Below are 18,908 nucleotides of genomic sequence, written 5' to 3' on the forward strand. Positions count from 1 at the left end.
ACTCCATAAACAATTCCATGTGAGGATGAAAGGAAGACCATAGGCCTGGTCTGCGCACAAAAGCCTCTATATTTTTCTCCTTCTTTTTGGAAGTTTCTGAGGTCTGTAACTGAACACAGTGGACTCTGGTTAAAAATTCACAATTCTTTTTTAAATAACACCATTTCTCTTTTTGTGGGGTCCGTCAGTCCAAAAGGATCCCTATTCAACAGCATAGGTATTTATATTCAGAAGACATGCCTACAAGGCGAAGTCACTGGATTTTAACAAATACACCTGAATTTATCCATACAAATAAATGGTGTCTCCCTTAAATAGGTAGCAACATGCCAAGGATATTGCTATTGCTCAAAATGATTTTGGAACTCCAGTTAGGAACTGCCTTCCTTCACACACTGAGGGAATTGCTTCAAATGTTCCCAAAGGTTAAAGACATATGTTTCTCATCGGTATAAGCTTCATTTTCAGAAACAACCAAATCACTCAGTAAAGCAGATGGTAATTAACTGGATAAAACTGCTTTTGTCTAAATAAGAAGTGACTAAAATATAAGAAGACTAGCTTTTTCTTTAATATGATTCCTTAATTATTTTCAATGGCAATTCCAAAAAAATTTCTGAAACACTTAGAACAACAGCAGTATGGTTGAAAAAAGTGTCTAGATCTCCAAAGCCACTCCTCTGAAAAGGAGGACTTTCATGTGAATACATGGAGGGTTTGGGTTTTTGTTGTTGTTTTTTTTTTAAGATTTTATTTACTTATTTGAGAGAGAGACAGAAAGAACACAAGTAGGGGAGGGGCAGAGGAAGAGGGAGAGGGAGAAGCAGACTCCCTGCTGAGCATGGAGCCAGATAGGCAGGGTTTGATCCCAGGACCCCGAGATCATGACCTGACCCAGAAGTCAGACACTTAACCAACTGAGCCACCCAGGCACCCCATGGAAGGTTTTGTTTTGTGTTGTTTTTTTTTTAAGAAAAATGGCTATCCTATTTGATTTTCACAGAAACCCCATGTTATTGGTGATTAAATATGGGAGTTGGGTGTTTTTCAGCTTACTCCAGGATATAATTTAATTTAACAGTTCGATCTTTGGAGTGAACTGGAGGGCAAAACCTGAAATAACTTCATAGAACTCTGCTTTCATGATGTCTTCCAAAACAAAATGTTCATATGGCTATACAATCTGGAAGTGAACGTATATGCTATGCACAACAGATAAAAGTATATTCAATGTACAAATGAATATTAACAAAATATTAAAAAATTAACTCTGCTCTTTAGAATTTATACTTCTGGTTTCAAAGTCTTGCTTCCAAAGCTAATTTCTTTTTTAAAAAGAGGTTGTATTTATTTATTTGTCAGAGAGAGAGAAAGCACAAGCAGGGGGAGAGGAAGGCAGAGGGAGAAGCAGCCTCCCCACTGAGCAAGGAACCGGATATGGGACTTGATCCCAGGACCCTGGGACCATGACCTGAACTGAAGGCAGACACTTAACCGACTGAGCCACCCAGGTATCCCTAGCACTTTATTTTTTTAATTTTCTTTTCTTTTTTTTTTTTTTTTTTTGAGAGAGAGAGAGAGACAGCATGTGCCTGTTTGAGTGGGGGGGCAGAGAGGGGCAGAGGGAGGGAAGAGACTCCCAAGCAGACTCCACACTGAGTGCAGAGCCTGACTCAGGGCTCGATCCCACGACCCTAAGATTACGACCTGAGCCAGAGGCAGACGCTTAACTGACTGAGCCACCCAGACATCCCTCCAAAGCTAATTTCATTAAGCATGTTTATAGCTGGGTTGCAAGAATAGCATGTACTAGAACATTAGGCGCTGAACAAATTAATTTAAACAAGTTTTGTATTTCACCCATGTAGAGATAAATAACATAGGTAAATCTGTGTTTTATTTTTGTATTCCTGTTGATGAAAGGGAGAAGGAAATTCTTGCACGCTGGGGACCTATTGTACACAAGAACTGAACATATTACTGATTTCATCCTCTCCACATCTCTGAAGTAAATATTTTTAGCCCCATTTATAGATGAAGAAACTGAGGCTTAGGGAATTTAAACAGCAGAATGCTGGCATACCACTGGCAAGTGGGAGAAACGCACTCAGAAGAAGCTGACCAGGGGCAGAGAAAAAAGTCAAAGGTCACACTCATATGGTTTTTTTCTCCCCCCAAAAAACTGATGTTATCATTCCCCTTAACTTTTTTTCATTAATCTCAATAATTCTTTTGTTGTACTTTTCCGCAAAATGAAATAGTGCAATTACCTCCTGATCTGGGAAAATAAAATGTTTGATGAAGTTTTATCCTGTTATTTATACAAGGAGGCTTTGGAAACCAGTTAAGTGCTTGAACTGGTTAAGTGTTTGGGTGGGACATATAAAAATAAAGCAAGCTAAATAAAGAATTGTTGAAGTGAATAAAGTGAAGGAAAAAAATCATGATCCTGAGTTAAAAAAAACCCTTGCAGCCTTAATCATCTATGGAGGTAATGGTTTAAAGATTTAATTTAGGAAAAGGATAAAGAGGAGATCCTTCAAATAAAACCTAAGAGGAAATTGAGAATCAACATCAGGGCATTTCATTTGACTTTAGAGACATATTTAACTGGTGACTTTTTTGTTTTTAAGGGTGTTTCTGATTTGTTGTTGTTGTTGTTGATGGCCTCGATTTTCCAATTACTTCCTAGTTTATTCTGCCTAGTGAAGCTTGTTCATTTTTACCTTTTATTTTCTTGTTGAGCCCCTACTGACTGACAGTTTGAAAGGAAACAAACTAAAATAAAGCACCTGGTTTGAGTAATGAATTTTTTTTCGTTATCCTAATGGATAGCAATCCATTTTCAAAATAAATATAGGCTCCATAATTTACTAATATTTTGTGAGATTCTTACCTTTTTTCTGCAGGGTTTCATTCTCATTGTCTTCTGTTTTTCCGTTCATCACCCAAACTAACACCACTCAAATCCTAAAAGGGGTTAAACCTGAAGTGACTGATGTTTTGACAGTGATGTGGCCAAAAAAATTATCTTATCCAGGAATTTAGACTTGTGAATATGTTATCTGAGGAGCTCTCAAAAGTTCAAAATAAATTGCATAATTCCAGCTTTTTTGGTTTGTTTTCTGTAAGTTTGTGTCTGTTTCTATGCTAAAAGGATATACAGAAACTTGTATGCATTGCTCATCTTAAATTGATGTCTTATGAAGCTGAGCTGAGTACAGAATTTTCTTTCACTTCAAAGGGCAGACCACAGGGTACAGAGAAAGAAGGGATTGGGTCCTTCCAGCCAAACACTGCCCTCTGGCACTCATACTCAACTCCCCTGGGATAGAAGAGGGCAAACTCTGGCCCCTTGTTAGCCCTAGGTAACATTTCCCACAACCCCTGACTCATAAATATTGACATTTGGGAAAAACAAGAGCAGAAAAGAAAAAAAAGAGCTTTATTCCAGAAAAAAAGTTGCTTTCAAATTGAAATGTTCATATATTTTCTAAAGCCTGATTTATATCAAAGATACTGATATAATTTTAAATAAAATATACCTCATCATAATACCTCAAAATATAGTCCTATCCATCAACAACTAGAGAATATAGAAAACAAAAATTTTGACAGAGTTTTAAAATGTATTTTTCCATCAACAAAATAGTTTTAACTAACAGGACTGGGTTGGTGCAATTTTTTCTAGAAGTTAACTACGACCATGATCTCAGAGAAAACCTTTTTTGCTGAACATCAATTTCTAAATTATAGTGAATTTAAAATTCTTTATTTTCAGCAAAGTCTTTTTTTTCCTTTTAAATATGTGTGCCCCGCCCCTTTCCGGCCACCGCCACCACCCCGGGCTTCAAAAACCAGAAATAATATGGCTAGCTAAGACCTGTGAGAATTCTTCACAGACCCTAGCCTGTTTTTTCCACTGTGGAACTACAGCGCAACCTGGTGGTGATTACTGTTTTTACAACGGTTTATGCATGTGAATGACCAAAATTACACACCAAAATAAAAGAAAGCCTAGTGTTTAAGCTTTCAGAAAATAAAGTATCAGGAAAAAGAACTGTAGAGTGGCTCTCTTAAATCATGATTATGAATAGATCTCCTTATAGTTTCTAAAATAATAGACCTTAAGAATGGTTTTAGCAAGGTTACTGATGAGTCATTGAGACACACTGATAAAACTTGAGCATCTAGATATTATCATAATCTCCCTTCTTATGACTTTTCCAACTATCTGAACAATGTTTCAAAAGCAAAAGCATTTAAGGGGCAAAAATACCTTTAATAGGTGATAAAGTAAACTAAATATTTTATCAGCCCTGGGAGAATTCTTTTCTGCTTTGTGCCACATGTACAATAAGCACCATTAAAAGACCAAAAAGAAAAGATGGCACTTGTCATAAGATTTTTCCGTAGCTGTCAAATTTTAGCCAACAAGAACCTAGTCAATCAGACTCATTTCCATTCTTTTTTTTTTTTTAAGATTTTATTTATGTATTTGAGAGAGAGAGAGGGAGAGCACAAGCAGGTGGAATGGTAGGCAGGAGAGGGAGAAGCACATCCCCGCTGAGCAGGGAGCCGGCTGCGGGATCATGACCTGAGCCAAAGACAGACATTTAACTTACTGAGCCACCCACATACCCCAGGCTCATTTCCACTCTTAAAAGGGAAATGTATTTTTTTGTAATTGTTTCCCCTAAAAGTAAAGACAATTTTATATGTTTTTCTTTCACAGCTAACAATACCATTGATGCAAGACTTTGTGGACAAAATGGTGATTCATAGTAACTATAATCATTTATTATGTGTTTTTAGGACTTCACACCCATTCTCTTACCTAATCCTTTCAACAACCCTATCAGATTAATGATCAGTATCTCCCTCTTACAGAGTATGACACTAAGGCTTAGACATATGGAATAACTTGTTCAAGTTCACTCAGCTGACGAGTGACCGGAAGGGACCAAACCCTTCTCCAAAGCCCATGCTCAGGCTCTGGCACATAGTAGGCCCTCAAATGTTGGTTGACTCAGTGAACAAATGCATGTGTTGCAGGACAGTAAAGGTAACCTGTATTAGATCCAATCCTTCGACTCTCCATTTGGTAATTTTTCCAGTAAAGTTTAGACATACTTTGACTTTTCTCTTGCACCTGCATGCAATTATATTCTTCTGAGCCTGAGAAGTGCCTCCTATTTTCCAGAAAAGAACAAAGCAGCAGTATAAGGCCAGAGACACCTGAGCCTCACACCTGAGCTGTTTTATCCATGAGGTACTAATAGGATCTCTATAGTTTTTATGCTATAGATCCCTTTGGAAGTCTAGTGAAGCTTCTGGAAACCTTCCCAAAATAATCTTCTTAAATACATTACAAAGGAAACCAACTATTTAAAATATTTTCAAATACTTTTTAAAAACTAACTGGTAATACATGTGCTAATTGATTAATCCATTAAATAATGAGATTAGCATTAGTAGCAGATTTAATAACCACTATATTGACATAAATGGTATTTTGAAATATCTATTACTATAATAAATTAATGTATCTGTGACTTCTATTGGTAAGAGAGATATTGTTATATTAATATGAGATGTGACATAGATTCATAATTAAAGAAAAAGCCAAATTTCAGTTTGAAGTTAATGAAAATAATTTTTTTTTCAGTCAAGTTCACGTGCCCCTCACTCCTCAAATTAAGAAATCAGGCTAATTTTAAGAGAGTTACCTGTAGACAAATCTTTTCAAAAACTAAATTATAAAAAATTCTTAAATTCAAAAAGTGCTTTCAGAAAATACACTTATTTACATTTTTATAATAATTTTTTGTTATATTATGTTAGTCACCATACAGTACATCCCAAGTTTTTGGTATAAAGTTCCATGATTCATTACTTGCATATAACACCCAGTGCACCATGCAATACATGCCCTCCTTAATACCCATCACTGGCCTATCCCATTCCCCCCCCCTCTAAAGCCCTCTGTTTCCCAGAGTCCACAGTCTCTCATGGTTCATTCCCTCTTCCGTTTACCCCCTCTTTCTTCTTCCCTTTCTTCTCCTACCGATCTTCCTACTTCTTATATTCCATAAATGAGTGAAACCATGATAATTGTCTTTCTCTGCTTGACTTATTTCTTTTAGCATTATCTCCTCCAGTCCCATCCATGTCGCTGCAAATGTTGAGAAATCGTTCTTTTTGATGGCTGAGTAATATTTCATTGTATATATGGACCACATCTTCTTAATCCCATTTATATATATTCCCATGGATTATTAGATGAGGTATTCATTTTAATATCAATGGTCTGATGTGAGGCGAGTCTCCAAAAATAAGCATGGCTAGGTTCTGGGAAGGTATTAAAACAGCTTTGCCTGAGTCTTATGACATTAATCAGCAAATAAACAAACATTGATTGATTGCCTATAATAGTAACTCCATTTGATTTAACAAATATTTGTTGAGCAGCTATTATGTACCAGACACTCTTCTGGGAGTGTTAGGAACTAAGTAAAAAATGATTTATTTTGTATTATTTGTTTGTGTAGCACTTTATAATCTTCAAAGCAATTTCTTTTTTTTTTTTTAAGATTTTATTTATTTATTTGACAGAGATAGAGACAGCCAGCGAGAGAGGGAACACAAGCAGGGGGAGTGGGAGAGGAAGAAGCAGGCTCATAGAGGAGGAGCCTGATGTGGGGCTCGATCCCATAACGCCGGGATCACGCCCTGAGCCGAAGGCAGGCGCTTAACCGCTGTGCCACCCAGGCGCCCCTCAAAGCAATTTCATATACATTCTTCATTCAAGCCTAATTGTAACACTGAGAGGTAAGCAAAGTCTGGAGACTTATTCATTAATTCTGTATTTCCACAGTAAATGCCACTTTAAACACATGGTAGATGTTCAATAAATGCAGACATTGTGCTCTGTTCTTCCTTAAACAAGCCCCTGAGTTAGGGTTGCCAGATAAAATGTAGAACACTCAACTAAATTTGAATTTCAAATAAGCAACAATTATTTAGTATAAGTATGTCCCATGCAATATTGTAACATACACTGTATTCCTTTAGTGGGGCTGTCATAACAAAGTACTATAGACTAGGGCACTTAACCAACAGAGATTTATTGTCTCGCAGTTCTGAAGGCTAGAAGTCCAAGACCAAAGTGTCAGGAAAATTGGTCTCTTCTGAATCCTGTCTTCTTGGCTTGTAGATGTCCATTTTCTCACTTGTAGATGTCCACTTCTCACACGGTCTTCCCTCTACACCTATCTGTGTCCTAATCACCTCTTCTTATAAGACTCCAATCATATTAGATTAGGGCCCACCCTAATGACCTCATTCTCTCTTAATTGTCTGTTTAAAGGGTCTATCTCCAAACACAATCTGAGGTACTGAGGGCGAGGGCTTCAACATATAAATTTGAGGGGGGACATAAGTCAGCCCATCACACACACTAAAACATTCTTAGTTGTTTATCTGAAATTCAAATTTAACTGGGCATACTGTATTTTTATTCGCTAAATCTGGCAACCCTACCCTGGAGTTCTCTGGATTTCTCTGCCTCAGAGCTCTCTCCACCGCAGAAACTCAACCATGGGTAGAAACAGGCCAGAAGTGTAGGGAAATTAAGTTGGTGCCAGCAGTCAGCAATCAGGGCCGGATATAGTTTAAGGGATAAAGACACCAGCTTCCTCTCTCCGTCTCTCACTGGGAGATAATTCTGAGCATGTGCTACAAGGTCTCCCAGAGGTTCCTAGTGGGTTGGAGCCCCAGCTGCCCATTAATACCCCCTCACACCCTGCACTGGCTTCCCTCCCTTCCCTACCTCTCCTTCCCACGCCCCTTCTGCACTTCCTGGAGTCATCTCCCAAATAAACCTTCATATTTACATCTTTGTCTCAGCATCTGCCTCTGAGGGAACTCAACCTAAAAATGCTTATTGAACTAAATCTTCATTTTCAGATGAAAGCTTTGGGGAGCATACCAGATGCTGAAGAGCATGGGGAATGAGAGTGATGGGGCTTCTTTCCTTCACTCAGCACTGCCTCAAGTACTAATCATCACACTCCTATCCAGTACCAGGCCCTGGGAGAGTTCCTTCACAGTATCTCGGTTAATCCTTTCCACTACTCTACATCGTAGCTGCCTCTTGTCCAATGGGGAAATGGATGCTCAGAGAGATTTTCTGAAGTCACATAGCTACGGCAAATGTCTTTTCCTTTGCTTAAAAGTGAGCTGAGAACACAGAACGTCTATATATGAAAAGATAACTACAAACACAAGACAGTAGGTAGAAGTGTATAACAGCTCAGAGAGGAAGTCCTATGTGAGTCCAAAGATAGATAAGGGTGAATAATAGGGAGATCTTCACATGGGACGTTGGACCTGGGCTGAGTCTTAGCAAACATGTCAGATTCAGCTGTGAGAGGAAGGGCAGGGAGAGTGTCCTGGGGTGGGTGAGCATAGGGCAGAAGCAAGACTGGGCAGGTGTGCTGTGACTGTAGACAGATGACCTAAGGAGAGGGTATAGGGGACAAGGCCCTATTGCAGACCCTCCCTGAAGTGTCAGGGAGAAAAAAGGATAAAGAAAATTCCTTTACTGCACCAGGGTAATGGGGGAAATGGCACCATGAACAAGATACTGTGAAGTTGGGTATAAGAAGATGAACAAAATAGGGGCGCCTGGGTGGTGCAGTCGTTAAGCGTCTGCCTTTGGCTCAGGGCGTGATCCCGGCATTCTGGGATTGAGCCCCACATCAGGCTCCTCTGCTAGGAGCCTGCTTCTTCCTCTCTCACTCCCCCTGCTTGTGTTCCCTCTCTTGCTGGCTGTCTCTCTCTCTGTCAAATAAATAAATAAAATCTTTAAAAAAAAAAAAAAGATGAACAAAATAACTCCCTCAGGGCATTATCATTTCTCTAAAAATTATACTTTTAAGATTTTCTGAATGATCAGGAATTATAACTCTGTCCCCAGCTAGACAAAAGTAAATCAAACCCATGGGTAAGGCATTTATTTCTTCTCTACCCTCCCTATCCCACACATGACCTTGCGTACACACTAAATACCACAATCAGTCAACTGCTAACCGTAGAGGACATTGTTCCTTCTGCTTGCCCAATATCGCCCAGCCCCCCAATTCACCTGGTAACAGCATTCATCTTTCCTGTCGAGGTCCCATTCCTTACAGCCTGGGTGGGCCTGAGCCACCCCTCATCCTACTCCAAGCCTTCCACCAACTCCCCCACCCCTAGCCCAGCTACAAAAATAAACACATAGCCCAGACCTGGCCAATTAGACCACCTTGTACCCCCTTCACAGCACAGATTCAGGAACAGGCAGGTGGCTGGAGCCAAGCCAATCGTTAATTGTAACTGTTATTAAGAAATAACAAGAAATACTTCTTTGTGCTACAATTAAGGTCCACAGTAGGAGTTAGGGGTTATAAATTAAGGGTTAAAGATCAAAGGATGAGAGGAGGGCTGGGAAAGAGCTAGTAGAGATGAGAGAAGAGTCTCAGCAAAATCATTTGAACCCCTGGATCCAGCCATATCTGAAGTTCCTGAACTTCTGAACTTTCCGACTACATCTACAAATTCTCTTTTTGCTTTGAGAAAAAGAAATTAGACTTCAATTAATTGCTATCAAAAAAAGTTTTTATATAATTAATTTTACTAGCTTGTTATTAAAATGTGTCCTGCCTGTGCCAACAGGCATCATCTTAGAGATCATTTTATTGAAATTCCTTCATTGGCCACCCAGGTGTGTTACTCCTCCTCTCAACTCTCTGTCCCCCACACCTAATATTTGCATTTACTTTGAAGAACTTCTAAAAGTTCTAGCAGCACACTCTCCCACATGTGGCCACTAACAAGGGAGGATATCCAGAAAAGCTTCCAAAAAGAGGACGGCAGCTAAAGGCCCAGTGCAGGTAACAACTGCTAGCCGACACCTTGATTTCAGCCCAGTGAATACCTGAGCAGAGAATCCAGCCATCTGACTTATCAAAAGTATGAGATAATCAATGTGGATTAGTGTAAGCCACTTTCTGGTAATTCCTTACCCCACAATAGAAAACTGACACAGGCCACGTGCCACAACTTGTCCTTCGCCTTAGACGGGATATCTTAACAAGCCCTAAATGACTAGGACCTTGGAAAACTGAAATGGAGACATAGGGGCAGTTTCCAATGAAGCTGGGTAGCTGGAACACCAAATTCTGTGGAGCCTTCACTGCCAAGAGAAGCAGCTCTTCCAACTGTGCTTAAAGAGGTTAGTCTCCCTCTGCCTGAAGAACTTTCCCGGTATACTGTGGAGGAAGTATCTAAAGGCTTAAGGAGATTGGAACTTTGAGCTGGAGCCTCGGACACAAAGACAAACAGCCTTACAAAAATTATTTAACTAGCTCCCACCATTGCATAAGTTCAAATCTCTGTAACAAATGTGTGTGTGTGTGGGTGTGTGTGGGTGTATCCTAGTGTTTCTGCTTTTCTGGTTGAATCCATAGTGATGAAGGAGAAGTCACTGTCACTAATTCCATGTTTAAGGCATATCCTCTTTGCCCCAGGCCCTAGTGTTAGGAGTTAGTTGGATAGTCAGGGTCAGGGTCCCCAAGAAGAGGGTATGGCATTGGGACAGCTAAGATAAAATAGCACTAACATCCTGTTTTGCAGCTTAGACAGGACCACACTAGCATTCTGTTTTGCAGCCTTTGAAGAAATGGCTTCTGCAAAATATCCTAAAATAAGACAATTAACCACAAGGCATTTGTCCCTATCACAGACAAGGGGCAGTTAAGACCTAAGCCCCCAGATGTCAGCAAAAAAGACCATCAGCACGTTGACATTAACTTCATGGGTAGACAGATACATGATCAAAGCCCTGATTGGCACAACTCAGCACACCCCTGATTGCTCAAGATAGTTCTGCAAAAGAGCTCATAAAAACCCCTAAACTTAGAAACCTCAGGGGCAACCCTCTTGGGCCCCCCTCCTTCTCTGGGAGCTTGTACTATCGCTCAATAAACTTTGCTTTGCTGCCCACCACTCTGCCTGGTCTACCTCTTCATTCTTCGAAGCTGAGGGATGAAGAACTGCGGGCACTAAAGGCAGAAAATTCCTGCAACACTGGTGTCCTCCTAATGTACCTTCCTCAAGGCGTTATTACCTACATCTCTGGAAGAGGCAAAAGTCACATCAATTTTCCTCAGTTTGATTCAAGAGGTTCAGGGCATATTGGGCAATTTTAATGAAATCACCATGAGTTATCATCAACCCATTGTTTATGTATAAAAAAGAATAATGTGAGAATATTTATGAATGTTTTGCTCCAAAAACTATGTATTTTTTAAAGTGTTACCTTGATATTTCTCTTTATTCTGTGGAGGGGTTTTTTTTTGTTTAAGAAATGTGAAAAATCTAAAATATACATAGATAGATCGATCGATCGATCGATCGATCTCCTTTTGGTTTGTATACAAGTGAAAGAAAAACAAACTGGCTGTAGCAATCAGGCTTCAATCAGAGAAGCAGAGCCACTAGAGTATTATGGGAATAAGAGATTTATTATAGGAAATAGACCACACACAAATATGGGAGTAGCTGAGGAAATGAAGGTCAAAGGATTTGAGAGAGAGTCACTAAATCGTTCTCAAAAAGCCCTGGCGTGAGTGGGTAAGTTGGAGCTTGCAGGGAAATCTATGAGGCAACTATATGCAGCTGCTTCAGTGGGATTATGAAGGGGGAAGATGTTCCCTCTGTGGGCCTGAAGCCAAGTTTCTGCATAAGGGGATGGGAAAGAACTCTGCCTGCTTTGGATGAGAAGGGCCAGCAGTTGGAAACTGGACAGTGCAGAGGAGGGCCAGAGTAAGCTAGGACCCAGGGTGCCTCTATGTCTGTCTATCTGACCAGGATGCTCTTCTGAAAATAATGGTCTTGGCTTATCTTCAACCTTCCAAATCTCTTGGAAGTTCCTCGCTGGCCAACTCTAACTCAGACCTGTGCACAGAAGAGGATTCTGGGAAATGTAATTCCCAGCTTAACAAGAAGTCATAGCAACATCCAGCACACTAGCTTAGAAAAGGAGGAATTTATTGATCCTAGGATTCCTCAAAGAACTGAGGACCAGAATGAGATTAGGTCTCAGAAATCCTCAAAAACGGGGCGCCTGGGTGGCACAGCAGTTAAAGCGTCTGCCTTCGGCTCAGGGCGTGATCCTGGAGTTCCGGGATCGAGCCCCACATCAGGCTCCTCTGCTATGAGCCTGCTTCTTCCTCTCCCACTCCCCCTGCTTGTGTTCCCTCTCTCACTGGCTGTCTCTATCTCTGTCAAATAAATAAATAAAATCTTTAAAAAAAAAAAAAAAAAGAAATCCTCAAAAACAAAAACTCCAGCACCATCACCTCTCTCGGTGTCTTGCCTCTCTTGTTGGTCTCCACTTACCTACTCCTTTTTTTTTTTTTTAAAGATTTTATTTATTTATTTGACAGAGAGAGAGAGAGACGGCCAGTGAGAGAGGGAACACAAGCAGGGGGAGTGGGAGAGGAAGAAGCAGGTTCCCAGCAGAGGAGCCTGATGTGGGACTCGATCCCAGAACACTGGGATCACGCCCTGAGCTGAAGGCACTCTTAACGACTGCGCCACCGAGGCGCCCCTCCACTTACCTACTTCTTTATCTGCCTCTCCACAGACTGACTTGCTCCCCTGCAGGAAACCTGTACTAACTGCTGACAACACCCAAGTTTGTTTGTTTGTTTGTTTTAAGATTTTATTTATTTGAGAGAGAGAGAGAGAGGGAGAGAGTATGCGCATGTGCACAAGCAAGGCAGGGAGAGGCAGAGGGAGAGGGACAAGCAGACTCTTCACTGAGCAGGGAGCCCGACACAAGGCTTGATCCCAGGACCCTGAGATCATGATCTGAGCCAAAGGCAGACACTTAACTGACTGAGCTACCCAGGTGCCCCTCCTGAATTTTATTTCTTACACTTCCTCAAATGCCAGCTCTATCTCTTGGTGCCTAGTCCAAGACATGCTGAGGAAGGACTCATTGGCCAGCAGACTGGGTCATGTTATAATATCACTGCTCCTGCTGTAACATGTAGATGGGGAAGGAAGGAGCAGTTGTCAGAGGGAAGTAAAGTATTTCGAACAAAGCAGCTCAGAAATGTCCACTGCATGGGAAAGTACTTATAATATAACAGGCTCTATGCTAAGAGCTTTGCATGTATTATCTCATTTCATGCTTATGTCAACCCTCTTAGGTTGTTTTCTTTCTTATTTCCATTTTACAGTTAAGGAAATTGAGGCTTAGAGAGATGATATCTTACCGAAGATCTCAAAGCGCAGAAGTAGTAAGATTGGTCTGGCTCCAAAGAGTACTCTTTGTACTATACCAGTGGCTTCTAGTGTTTCAAGGGGCCCCAGCAGCTTTATCTGAATGTCATTATGTGATGGTTTTCCCCTAAGATTGCATTTCAACAAAACTTACCATTTTTTTTAAGTTCTTAAAAACCACTATGCCATATCGTACTACCTCCTTTCCCATTTCACAAGTAGCAGAGACACAAAATGGTGGCCTAAAATACACATCTGGAGAAAACTCTGACTCCTGGTACAGAGCTCTTTTTTCTATTCCATACAGCCCCTGTACTCTTGATCATCCACCACGGTAAATATGATAAAAGCAACTTTTAATTTCTTACTTGTAGCAAGAAAAAAGCTGTGTTTACTCTCAGGTTCATTTAGTTCAGCATAATTAAAATAAAATCCACACTTGATACAATCATATAAATTGCTACTGATACTACTTCAGACTCAAGAACCTTCTACCACAAAGAAAGGTCAAAGCAAAATGGAACAATAGCTTGGAAGTTCATTGTTTCTTTTACTTCCAGAATTTCATTATCAATAGCAACTAATATACATTGAGCATGCTATTATTTAAAAAAAAAAAGAATACCAAATGGGGAAAAAAAATGGTGTTGGGAAAATTGGACAATAACATGCAAGAGAATGAAACTGAACCACTTTCTTACACCATACACAAAAATAAACTCAAAATGGATTAAAAACCTAAAAGTCCTAGCCTTTTAAATTTAGTTGAGTGTATAGAATACAAACATGGAATATAACCAACCATTTATGGTAGCCTCTTTTAACCACTAATGAATGATACAGAATAGGGAATAACACTGAGACCTGGAACAGTCAGAAAACGTATCATGGAAAGGGGCACATGTGGCTCAGTCAGTTTAGCAGCCAACTCCTGATCTCATCTCAGGTCTTGAGCTCCCCCTTGAGCTCCATACTGGGCATGGAGCCTACAAAAAAAGAAAGAGAAAGAGAAAGAGAAAGAGAAAGAGAAAGAGAAAGAGAAAGAGAAAGAGAAAGAGAAAGAGAAAGAGAAAGAAAGAGGAAGAGAAAGAGAGAGAGAGAAAGAGAGAGAGAGAAAGAAAGAAAGAAAGAAAGAAAGAAAGAAAGAAAGAAAGAAAGAAAGAAAGAAAGAAAGAAATGGAGGAAGGAAAGGTATCATTGGGGATACAGGAATTGAAAGCCTGAACTTTAACACTTATTCCTATAATTCGTTCATTCATTAACTTATTCATTCTCTCATTCATTCAATCTTATTGAGTTGAGCATCATACTTAATGCATGTAAGAGTAAATGAGCAATAGCATACACGCTGGATAAGAGGTATGAGAGAATCATAAGAGACATTATTCCACTATCAAAATAGTACAACTGAAATGTGTACTCTTCACTCTCCCACTCACCAGGCACTTGTTGAGAGTGTCTTCCCGCTGAGAACTGTGCTAGATCTACCTTTATATATTTTTATTTTTTTAAGATTGCTTTGTTTCATTTTAGAGAGAAAGGGAGAAAGCAAGCATGAGTGGGAGGGAGAGAGAATCTCCACAGACTCTGTACTGAGCACGGAGCCAATGGGGCTTGAACTCACAACCCTGAGATCATGACCTGAGCCGAAACCAAGAGTCAGACGTTTAACCGACTGTGCCACCCAGGTGCCCCTAGATCCCTTTTTAAATAAAGTAGAAGACAGCCTGGTCACTGTCTACAAAGACACAGAAAACATTTAAATAATAAGATAAGTCTTTGTAAGAATAAATGCCTAAATAGCCCCTGTTGAGGACAACCGGGATGGTATCACACAGAGTAGGATCAAAGAAACGGCACAAGGAAAACTGGATGCACCCAGTACCCCCAAGTTCGTACCATCCAACTGCTTATGAGGAACACAGGCAGCCACACCATGGTTGTGCTTCAGGAAAGAGACATAGACCCTGTGCCCCCTTGCATATTTACCGGAGCGATGAAAGGGGCAGGAATTACTCAACTAATTCGGGAAATTCAGCTTAGCTGGTATAAGAAACACCCTTTGCTGGGATGTTAATGTACATATCAGCACTAGTTTTAAGAAGACGCCTTGAAATTTATATCCCCCCATTCAGCCAACTTATTGCTAGGTGCCTGAGGGAAGGTTGCTGTCCCTATCCAAGAGAGAAATAGTTCTTCTCAGAACTGTAGGAAATCAGAATGAGGTGGGTTGGGAGATACACCCACAGACAGGACTTGAACAGGTGAGAAGAAAGGGGGTTGGGCATTCTAAACAAGGGGCCCACACAGGTGAAGGTACAGAGACAGAAATCAGGATGCCACATTCCCCACAGTTAACTCAAGTGCTTAGTGCCAAATAATAATAGGTAAATACTTGTTGGCTGAAAGATATTTAGGAAATCTGCATGCCCGGCATCTCAAATTTGGTCCATAAAATAAGTGGCAATGTCTTGGGGTATATTCAAAGCCACAAGAAATATATGGCAACAATTTTACCAGATTTACTGATACATTAATTTAAATTAAATATATGCAGATATATTTGTTTCAATTTTCTACATTATATATGTGTGTATATATAACTAGATGGCAAAGTTTCAAAAAATTCTTCAAAGAAAACATGAAATGAGATTTAAAAAAATGAAATCTAGCCTTTGCAATGACCTAGAGAGTATTATTCTAAGCAAAGTAAGTCAATCAGAGAAAGACAAATACCATATGATGTTACTCATATGTGGAATTTAAGAAACAAAATAAACAAGCAATGGGGGAATTAAAGAGAGGCAAACCAAGGAACAGACTCTTAACTATAGAGAACAAACTGATGGTTGCTAGAGGGGAGGTTGGAGGGGGGATGGGTGAAATAGGTGATGGGGATTAAGAAGGGCACTTGTCCTGATGAGCACTGGGTGATGCATGGAGGTGTGGGAATCACTGTACTGTACACCTAAAACTAGTATTATACTGCCTGTTAACTAACTGGAATTTAAATAAAAACTTCTAAAAAACATGAAATTAAAGAAATTTCTACCTTGTAGTACCTTCAGGTTCTATTTCAGACCCCTGGGAAGGACATGTTCACTCTTCTCCACTATTAAAGGTGATGGAAAAGCTTGAAAAGCATGAGTAATGGGTTCCTGTTAAGCAAAAGAAAAAGAAAAAAGTGATGAAAATAGCGGCAAAGAGATGAGTTGTAACGTTCCTAACCTCTTCTTGAAGAAAGAGTTGTTAGTTAAGACTAGGAAAATCTTTTTCTTTAAATCAGCAGTAAATTGGATTATGTGGCCTCCACAATATATATTATTATAATATGTATGTATATAATATATAATCACATATAATATGTATTATGTAAATTTACATATAATACAACTAATTTAAATATAAAATACATAAGACATTATCATTACATTATTTATAATATTCATTATATATTACATATATAATATATAATGTTTATAATAAATAAATGTTACAAATAGAAATAGAAATATTAGTTCATATCAATAGGCTTCTGCAATAAGAAAGTGCCTAGCTTTATAAACCAACTTTGGGGAAAAATACACAAAAATAAAACCCTACTAGATCTAAGAATTTGTAACTGTACACACACACACACACACACACACGCAGACACACACACAATGTCCCAAATTTAAAATAATCTGATTAAGAAACCACAGTCGCCTTTTAAAGCTGAAATTTTTATGGCCATGAATGAAGATGACAATAGTACAGCTAATGTGATATATGATAATAGTTCATTATTAGAAATTTTAAGGATTAAATATAAGTAAAAAGAAAACTAGACCACCGAGATTCACTTTGGTATACTTTTGCATAAAATTTTACTAGTCTTCAGTTTCAAAATTTGCTCTCACTGCCTTGCTTCACCTCTTTCAGAAAATATACATTGTGCAATTCAGGGCTCCCTGAGGTTAACTAGTATGGTCAGTTCAGTGTGGCTGTAAACTTCAGATCTGGATATTGTCCCCCATTTGCTCTTTCCAAAGATGCAGGGCACTTATTTCAGGAAACCTGTCCTACTGTATTAGCTTAAAAAGTGCTGGTGACAGTGTAGCTGAAAAGTCAAATGGAAAAGAATTTGAAAGGCTCAGCATCTTCTCTTCTGCTGATTTTTTTAGACTGATTCTTGAGAAGAATGCTCCTGTGCAGAATGACCAGGCTGCAGCACCTCTAATCCCATCACCACAAGCCCCTTCATAATCAGTATAGATGGCCACACAGTTCATTCACCCCATAGTAATGAGAATCAAACATGAAAATGGCTGAAATAATTGGGTCAAATCTGCAGCGGGCCAGTTCAGTGGTCACATGAAAATGAGGGCATATTCAAAAATCATAACAGATCATACTTTCTGTGGGTAAAATAGGAGTGAAGATGGGGAAGTATCAGCCAGTTTCAGAAGGACACTAGCAAGTAAAATGATGTAAATCATTCATATTTATACAAGTATGGAATAAAAATAAACAATACTGGTTATCATATAAATTTAGGCAGATTTATGTCCCAAACATCTAATTTCCAGCTCATTCCCTCTCATAATAAAAAAGTTAGCCAGCAATGGAAGCACTGGAGAGTCAGAATATTTTAAGCTTAAGTATTGTTTTTAATACTGTTTCATTATGCTGGGTTGGATTTCTTCCATTTGTCATTCCAAATCCATCCTCTGCCCTTCTCTGCTGTGTTCTGTGCCCTGGGAGGCTGGTTTGTTTGGACTATATCAAGAGGCTTCCTTGTCCTCTGGCTTCCAGTTTGGCCAACAGAGGGCATGAAAGAAGATCAGAGAAAGGGAGGAGAGTGAGGTTGAGCATTGTTTCAGCTCCTGTTGATGAGGTCATCCCTCCACAGAAGGTCATGGCTCTTTCTAGATGACCTATTGCACGCAGTCTGTCTTCAGATCCCTGCAACGACTTCCTCCTCTTTGCCCTGTTACTGCACCGCCCCTAGTGGTTTCCATAGTCCTTGTCCAAACTTTTGTAAACAATCCCTCTGTTAAACTCTCCTCAAAACACCAACCTGTTTGACCATGTGTGACCTTGGTTGAATCATATGACCAGCTAGAACCTTGACTGAATCATATGACCAGTAATCATTATAAGTATTCGGCAATTCGTCCAAAATTGTCTGATAATAACAAAAGGTGTGGCTGTTTCCCTTAACCTGTTGCATGCTTTCCTGATAAACCTGAGACAAGATCATGGAATGCACCTTCTGTATTATCTCAGACATTCCTCAAGGGTATGTGGCCTTCCCTTTATTAAAAGAGCTCTACGCCTAACAGCTGTCTTGGGAAAGGAAAGCAAGTAATTCTGTCAGGTTGACTCAAGTCAGTCCTCTATTCACCAGATGTATAATTTTGGTGATACAAATCAAGTAGGTCTGGTTATCTAGTTTAATCTTTATTAGGGGACAAATTCATTCATAACATTTCTGCTTGCTTTCTATCAGCTTTTGCTCTGAACTATCTTTTTGCCGCGACACCGCCCGCAGCGCCGCGGCATTGATTCAGGAGAAGGACGAGGCACAG

General features: G+C 39.6%; 1 protein-coding gene across 1 annotated transcript in view; it reads right to left on the minus strand.

Moving 5' to 3' along the window:
- The window catches only part of LOC123793232 (uncharacterized), a 48,079-nt gene that overhangs the window by 12,739 nt on the left and 16,432 nt on the right, over window positions 1-18,908 (minus strand). Inside the window, exon 3 of the mRNA XM_087866496.1 lies at window positions 16,388-16,493. The gene's annotated coding sequence lies outside the window, so the exon portion shown is untranslated. The remainder of the gene's footprint in view (window positions 1-16,387; window positions 16,494-18,908) is intronic.

The sequence above is a fragment of the Ursus americanus genome, chromosome 13 (genome assembly GCF_024610735.1).
Source record: "Ursus americanus isolate L20-20 chromosome 13, mUrsAme1.1.p, whole genome shotgun sequence".
Taxonomy (NCBI): domain Eukaryota; kingdom Metazoa; phylum Chordata; class Mammalia; order Carnivora; family Ursidae; genus Ursus; species Ursus americanus.